Genomic DNA, 7,964 nt, shown 5'->3' on the forward strand with positions numbered 1-7,964 from the left:
ATTTTTGTGAGTGCTGGTGCTGCATAGTTTTAGTGAATCAATGCTCGAGATGTTTGAATGTAAACATTCTGAGAGGTGGGGGGCGTTAGGTGGGACTCAAGTAAAAATTAAAAAAAACCGTAACTTAGACTTGTTTTTATTGTCAAAGTATAGATCCTAGTTTTTTTATAGTTTAATTTACTCCAAAGGGCTGATAAATAGCCATGGCCTAAAGTTCAAGACTTCCCTTCACAATCAGGATCAGTCTTGAGCATCACATTCACAAAATCCAGAAAAGCAAGAAGTTTTCTAAGCCAGATTCTAGAGTGCTTGCCCAGTTGTGTATCTAGAACCTAAAAGAATGAGACCTAGTTACAGCAAACCCTAGAGGAAATAAATCCATGAATTTCACTTTCAGTAACATTTAAAAACATGACTAACTATAAACCAGTGTCTCTACCATTATTTTTACCCTTAAAACCAGAGGAGTTCCGTGCCATCTTATGCAAACGAAGGTTACCTAGAAATTCTGATATTGCGTTAAATAACCTAAGCTAGAATAAATACACTGACCGTTAATAGACTTATCATCAAAAGCGCCTATATAAGCCCGTGAGGCTTTCAAAGCTAAAGTAATTACCATTAGAATTAACGTAATTGCCATTTAATCTTTTGTAACTCGTCAGATTTTTTTTTCTTTTTATTTTTTAGTGGGGCTGCATCTCAGACGCGACAGGAAAGTTAAACTTAATCTACGAAATTTTAAAGAATTTTAAAGTTAACATGAGAACTTTAAACACGTCACCTTGTATTGATTCCAGTGATCAACTAATTGTTATAATTGTCATTATAGTTACCATCCAGTGTTGAACAAGATGACAGGAGAACGGACTTAAAAAGGCAGTGGAATAATCGCAGTTCCAAGCAATCAATTATTATTCTTCGTTTGCGACATTAATAGTGTTCCCAAATCTGGGTTATTACTAACTCAAAGACAAACTTTAAAACACCTGGTAGTATTAACCAAACATAACACTTAAATTATATACCTCGTGAACCTCTCCCCGATCCTTGAGTAATCAGAAGGCTCGGTGCCTTGCAAGAGTAAGTCATTAAAAAACTTCTTGATAATCTCGAGTTCCCACCACGGAGATTGATCGATGAAACACTGTCAACCCCAGCCTGAAATCACCTCTAAAGACTTCTTTGACGGAAGCTTTTGCCCAATCATAGTCCATTTTCAAGTGATTTCATGTCATAACAGGTCAAGCGGAGATATTTGTTGGTAACAGGAAATATTCTAAATTTAACTTGCTGAATAGCTAAAAGACATGAAAGAAACGAAGGGGGAAATTACGAAGCACCAAAATAAATGTTTCAAATTGTTCAGAGTATGCAAACAAAATCATCTTCATTCTATTAAATCACCTTTCAAATGCTGCACTGAGCTTATATGGACTTCTGAATTTCATTTAAAGTATGTGGTCTACAATTACGTAGGGTGCCTCAAAGAATGTGGTTAGTCGAAAATCTCCTCTCTCTCTCTCTCTCTCTCTCTCTCTCTCTCTCTCTCTCTCTCTCTCTCTCAAAATTACTCTTATTTCTTTTACCATTCCAAGCGGCTATCTGTGCCGTGGCGTGCCCGAAATATGAAGCAATACCGATGTGCTCGAGTATTTCCAAAGCAATATAGTATACCATAAACTGAATTCCATTTTCTTTGTTTACTTAGTTTCCTTGTAATCCGGCAATAATGTCCTTTTTCCGCGAATTTTAACTTTTGGTCCATAACACGAATTACTTCCTATTATTAGGTAAGTGCATATTCCCGTTTCATACGAATTAGAAAGGATAAAAATGTAAAGCACTCTTATCTTATAAGTATTAGTATTTATGATGTATGTCGTCCAATTCTATCTTCTAGAAAATATCTTTATAAACGTAGCTGTAGAATACGTAAGGTAAGTGTTACTTCCGTTACTGTAATATAAGTTTGCTCCTTACAAGAACATTGAAGCTGCATATAATAATTGTACTTATAATCTTAGGATCTTAGGCCTAAATATAAATAATCATCATCATCATAGTCAGTAACGCGTAAAGTATGAGGGCGGTAAGTTTGGTGAAATATGTGCGCGAATTATCAAAATTGTATATCCCTGCAATATACTTCATCTAGATTAAATTTTCGAAATCCTCTCATGAAAAGAAGAGCTTTTTACTGAAGTCTGAAGGAAACTTTTAGATGACTAATGTGAAAAGATACACGAAAGGTTAAGCTAATTATTTTTGAATGAAAAAATAAGAGAAAACTTTAAGTGACATAAACAAATAATTTGAGATAAAATTTTGAAACGATGTTATTGTGATCCTGCAACATTCAGTAAAATTAAGTAAATTCTGGTATTTTTTTGTGTTGTTACAGAAATTTGCTGTTAAAGTTACCCAGTCTTAAATATCATAAGTTCTGGGTTTTGGCTCACAAGAATTCTCTTATAAAATCTGTTGCCGCACAAATAATTCAAGAATATTTCGTATCTATTTTGATTATTCAAGTGGAAAGCAGTTACTTTATCTAAATTAAAGCTTATTAGGAACAACAGGCGTTCTTTAAAACAAGTGAAATTAAATTTACAAATGATATTTCAGAGACAAGAGAATATTTTTTCGAAATACTGATTACCCCCCAAAAAACGAATGTAGATGGCGCCACTTGTCTCAGAAGGATTACGTAACAAAAATTCATGGACGATTAAACTAGTTTCCTCATTCGTACTTCGTTGTCCTTGGTTTCACAAACCAAGTGCTTTGCAAAGAATGCATATAAATGCCGAGTGCCTTGTTAACTGGGTTTTCTTCTTTGCTGAAGTGGAAAAGCTCAAGAATATTTTTTTCAAAGAAGTGAGTTTCAAGTTTTTGGGTTTGCAAGTTAAATGGTTGGTAACTTTGTTTTTATCAGATAGTCAGAATGCTTTAATCGCTAATATTTCGTCTCATACATACAATCATTTAGGATTGTTACACGGATTTAAAGAGCAAGTGTGGCTAGTATACAAGTTCAATAATTCCCTCCAAATTGAAGCCTGCAATGATCATAGTGTTTTTGTATCATTTATTCACACACTTGAAAGGGTGTAGAGATTTGTTTCATCTCAATTTGCCCAAGAGAGGTCACTAACACTATAGAGATTTCTTAAGAGTTTGGGTGAAGCAGAGCATAAATGGTATTGGTCTTAAACCGCCCCCCCCCCAAAAAAAAATGCTTTTGAGGTCATGGGTCATGGAACTGGGTAGATCTATATTACTATTCCGCAGCGGCCTACACGATGGCAGTTGCGGTTTTTCTATGCAGTTTTACCTTCTAAAAATGAATTTTAAGTAATATTTATTCGGGCGACTGTAATTAACCCCCAGGATCCAGTGCTAAACTCGGCAAAATACATTGGACGCCCCAATCCCTAGTGGATGTCGTATCCGCGGTTACGTTCCTTGCAGTCCGTGCGGATATATTCTTTAGAATTACCATTTCGAAGGATACCCTTTATTAGGTTGGTCCGGTTAGTCCACTGTAATGTGAAACATTTAGTACGGAGATGTGTTACGGAAAAGATCAATGATAACGGTTGTTGCAATAACCAATAAAAGGTCCCAAGTTAGGTCTTAGTGGTTTAGCTGCCGAAATGGTGTGAATTTACTGAAGTTTCTTAGATGAAAATCTGTGTTCACTTTTGTTTAACTTGGAACAAAGCATGAATTGGAATCGTGTAACATCGATGTATTTCCCATAACTCGAAGAGACTAGTCTGCAGTATTTCTCATTGGAAAACACGACCTTCACCAGAATCAAGTTTGTTGCAACTTTTTAAGCAGCTTTACTTAGGCTTGCAAATGGTAGTAGCTTCATACCTCTATGGTATACAAATAACGAGGGGCGGTGATTCTTACTATGTGATAGTGTCATTCCTTCTATATCCGTTAAGGACAGGGTTACAAAGGTGTAGATTAAGGTATGATAAGAATTATAAATCGTCCAAAGTTCATTACGAACATCTAATTTTTTTAAAGCTAACTTCACGGACTTGATAAAATTTCAATATATCAAATTTTGCCTAATAAATTGTAACAAAAATAAATCTTAAATTTTGCAGTTAGGCAAATGAAGCCGAAATAATTTTACACTAGATGTTATTCATGGTTTGACTTTTTCCATTTTGCGTAGATCTATATTACTTTTCCGCGGCGGCCTAGACTATGGCAGTTACGGTTTTTCTATGCAGTTTTACCTCCTGAACGAGAATTTTAAGTAATATTTATTCGGACGACTGTAATTAACCCCCAGGGGCCAGTACTAAACACGGCGAAATACATGGGACGCCCCAATCCCTAGTGGATGTTGTATCAAGAGGTTACGTTCCTTGCAGTCCGTGCGGAACTATTCTTTAGAATTACCTATGGAACAAAACTTATGCTTTGCAAATCCCTTGCTCCCACATTTCGTGTATAATTTCAGAGATTGATCAAGCTTTTATATGGACCAAAACTTATGCTTTGCAAATCCCTTGCTCCCACTTTTTGTGTATAATTTCAGGGATTGATCAAGCTTTTATATGGAACAAAACTTATGCTTTACAAATCCCTTGCTCCCACTTTTCGTGTATAATTTTATGTATTGATAAAGCTTTTATATAGAGTAGAATTTGAGCTTTCCAAATCTTTCGTAATTTAAGTATAATTTTAATGATTGATCAAGCCTCTATATGACACAAAAACTTATGCTTTGCAAATCCCTTGCTCCCACTTTTAGTGTATAATTTCAGAGATTGATCAAGCTTTTATATGGAACAAAACTTGTGCTTTTAAAATAACTTTGCTCTCACTTTTCATGCATAATAAGTATTGATCAAGCTTATATATGGAGCAAAAACTTACGCTTTACAAATCTCTTGCTCACTTTTTTGTGTAATTTTAAGGATCAATCAGGCTTTATGGAACAAAAACCTATGCTTTGCAAATACCTTTACTCTAGTTTTTCGTGTATAATCTTAAGTACTAATCAACCTTTTATATGGAAAAAGTTATTCTTTGCAGATCCCATTGCTCTTGCTTTTTGTTTAATTTTAAGGATTGATCAAGCTTTTATATGGAAGAAAATTTTGTGGAAGAAATTCTTATGCTTTGCAAATCCCTTGCTCCCACTTTTCCGGTATAATTTTAAGGATTGATCAAGCTTTTATATGGAACAAAAAACACGTGCTTTACAAATACCTTTGCTTCCATTTTTCGAGTATGATTTTAAGGATTGATCAAGCTTATATATGGAACAGAAACTTATGCTTTGCAAATCCCTTGCTCCAATTTTTCGTGTATGATGTTAAGGATTGATCAAACTTTTATATGGAACAAAAGCTTATGTTTTGCAAATCCGTAAGATGAAATTCTATCCCTCGGTGTTGGGAGGCAGCTGAAATTTAGGGAAACTGTATGTTTGTTACAATGAATCCTTTCATATTCCTGATCTTTATGCATAACTGAAACTCATACTTCGAGTAGTTAAATTAGTTTTTTTAGTTAATTTGTTTCCAAACAAAATTGATTCTAGGTATAAAAACATTTTAGGAAGTAGGATCCGTTTTGACATTAGATATTGCCTCTAACTAAAGATGTGGAAAAATATTAATTTAAAGCTAAATCCATGCTATATTCCCAGTTACTTGTTAATTATTGGTGGGAAATTGAAGTACTATGAATTATGACGTCAACAATGGCTTTCGTAATCTTGAAGCCTACAGTAATACTACTAATTTTATATACGTATACCCTTCATGTCTCTTGGTTAGTTTAAAAAGGGAGCGTGCAGCATAAATACCTTCCTAGTTGGTGGTTTCTCTACAGATATTAGTACACAATGTGTGATCGGTTTGTTACTACATTTTAGTATCTTTAGACTGTAGGTGCCTAGTTTTGGAAATAGTATTCGTGAAACCGGTTAAGCAGAAACAAAGCAATCGCGATCAATATCTAACAGCATATTATCTCTGCACTCAGTTTAGGCGAGGTAATCTACAGACTTTGAGAACAATTTAACTTGGTGTCCAAAGACAGTATAGATTACAAAGCTAATTTCACAGAGTTACAATTTAAAATTTAGTTAATGATGGAAAATATCAGGTGGTTTGTTGAAGATGCTAATAAAATTTTGAATCTAGTTATGAAATACCTGCACTATAAAAAACTTTTTTTTTTAACAAAAACAGTGGTACGGCTCGTGTAGATTCCATGAGTTAGTACGTGCTGAAAACTGTCCTTATTTTATTCCCCTTTCGGAAGGTTGCTGTAATTTCAGTTTTCAAAAGCTATAGTCTTACCATTGTAAACTTTGGTAGATAACTGGAAACCCCTATGATAATCTATGTAGTGTCTCTTGTTCATGTGTAAGATTTTTCGTTTTAATAAAAACACTGGTGATGCTATTGACTTTTAAAGACTAATTGCAAAGCTATCAAAAACAGATAAGTCACATTGGTTAATCTTAATAAGAGCTCCGGCCGATTTTTTGTATAAATGTGTTTATACCTTGAAAGAAGATGCTAAGTATGTTCTAAGGAAGAAGGAAATTAGTGGCGGAAAGTCCTATCGGTGTAGAAAACACAACTTAAATATTTGTACCTACAGAAAAAACAGTGTCCTTCATGTTGTTGTCTCTCTCGTATCACCTATGTTAATGAGCTCCTGTTCGTTCGTTTGTGTGCTGCGCAGTCTCAAATTGTCATGGGGAAACCACACCTTCCGAATGACGTCACGAAAAACACTCCACCCAAAAAGTGACATCATTATAGACAATATCCAATCGTAAATAAGCACGTTTCAGTTTTCTCTGAAACAAAAGAAAGCTCAGTGTTTTCAGCCAATGACAATATTTAATGTTACCAAGTGGTTAATTTTCGGCAAATAAACCTATATTTTCTCCAATTAAGCGTACTTGCACTAGCGCCATGGCCGAATTAGCAGGACCGTGTACAAGCTCCGATTTTGTTGCCCAGGAAAGTTTCACAGTGTGTGAAAATTGCTACGTGAATTATAGAGATTTCACAAACTATTATTATGGGCAAATAGAAAGGCTCGTAACTTTTGCCCAAAATCACGGATTAATCAAGAGTGAACACATTTGCCCGACGTGTAAGGAAAAGTGCCGTCTTGACTTTAACAAAAAAGCCTTTCGGTGTGATAAAACCTATGTAGTGTCAAAAAAGAGAAAAAAGTGTAATTTTTTTGTCTCTATATTTAAAAACACATGGTTCTCAAAGTCTCACATAGATATTGAAACTAATCTAACATTTTGCTTTATTTTCGTATCAGATTGGTTTTCTTATAAGTTTGCTAATTTTGAGCTTCATCTCAGCGATCCCACCATCAATGATTGGGCTTCATTTTGTAGGGAAGTAATAGTAAATTGGGTATTTAGGCGGTCTCATAAAATTGGAGGGGAGGGTAAAATAGTGGAAATTGACGAATCAAAATTTGGGAAGAGGAAGTATAATGTGGGCAGAATTATAGAGGGTTAGTGGGTATTTGGGGGAATTTGTAGGGAAACTAGGGAGTTCTTTATGGTTCCTGTTGAACAAACGCAAACACTGAGGTTTTGCTTGCTGTCATTAAACAGTACATCGAACCAGGAACAACAATAATTTCCGATTGCTGGAAAGCATACGATTGCCTGAAAAACAAGGGCTACACATTTACAGGTCAATCACAGTGTCAATTTTGTTGATCCACAAACTCGTGCCCATACCAATACGATAGAGAGACGGTGGAGAGATGTCAAGAATTTAGTCCCAAAATATGGCCGCCGTAAAAAAACATTTTGTTGGATATTTAGCCGTTGCATATTTCAAATTGCACATTCAAGACCCCTTACGAAGGTTTCACGCCTTTGTGAAAGCTGCTGCTGAAGTCTATCCTCCACTGTAAGGTAAGCTATTTCCTGT

The 7,964-nt window shown here is 35.1% G+C and overlaps 1 long non-coding RNA gene across 1 annotated transcript in view; it reads left to right on the plus strand.

The window, feature by feature from the left end:
• The first annotated feature begins 2,815 nt into the window (after positions 1 to 2,815).
• The window catches only part of LOC135219213 (uncharacterized), a 23,303-nt gene continuing 18,154 nt past the window's right edge, over positions 2,816 to 7,964 (plus strand). The window contains exon 1 of the long non-coding RNA XR_010315394.1: positions 2,816 to 2,880. This is a non-coding gene — a long non-coding RNA (uncharacterized LOC135219213). The remainder of the gene's footprint in view (positions 2,881 to 7,964) is intronic.

Source organism: Macrobrachium nipponense, chromosome 1 (assembly GCF_015104395.2).
Source record: "Macrobrachium nipponense isolate FS-2020 chromosome 1, ASM1510439v2, whole genome shotgun sequence".
Classification (NCBI taxonomy): Eukaryota; Metazoa; Arthropoda; class Malacostraca; order Decapoda; family Palaemonidae; genus Macrobrachium; species Macrobrachium nipponense.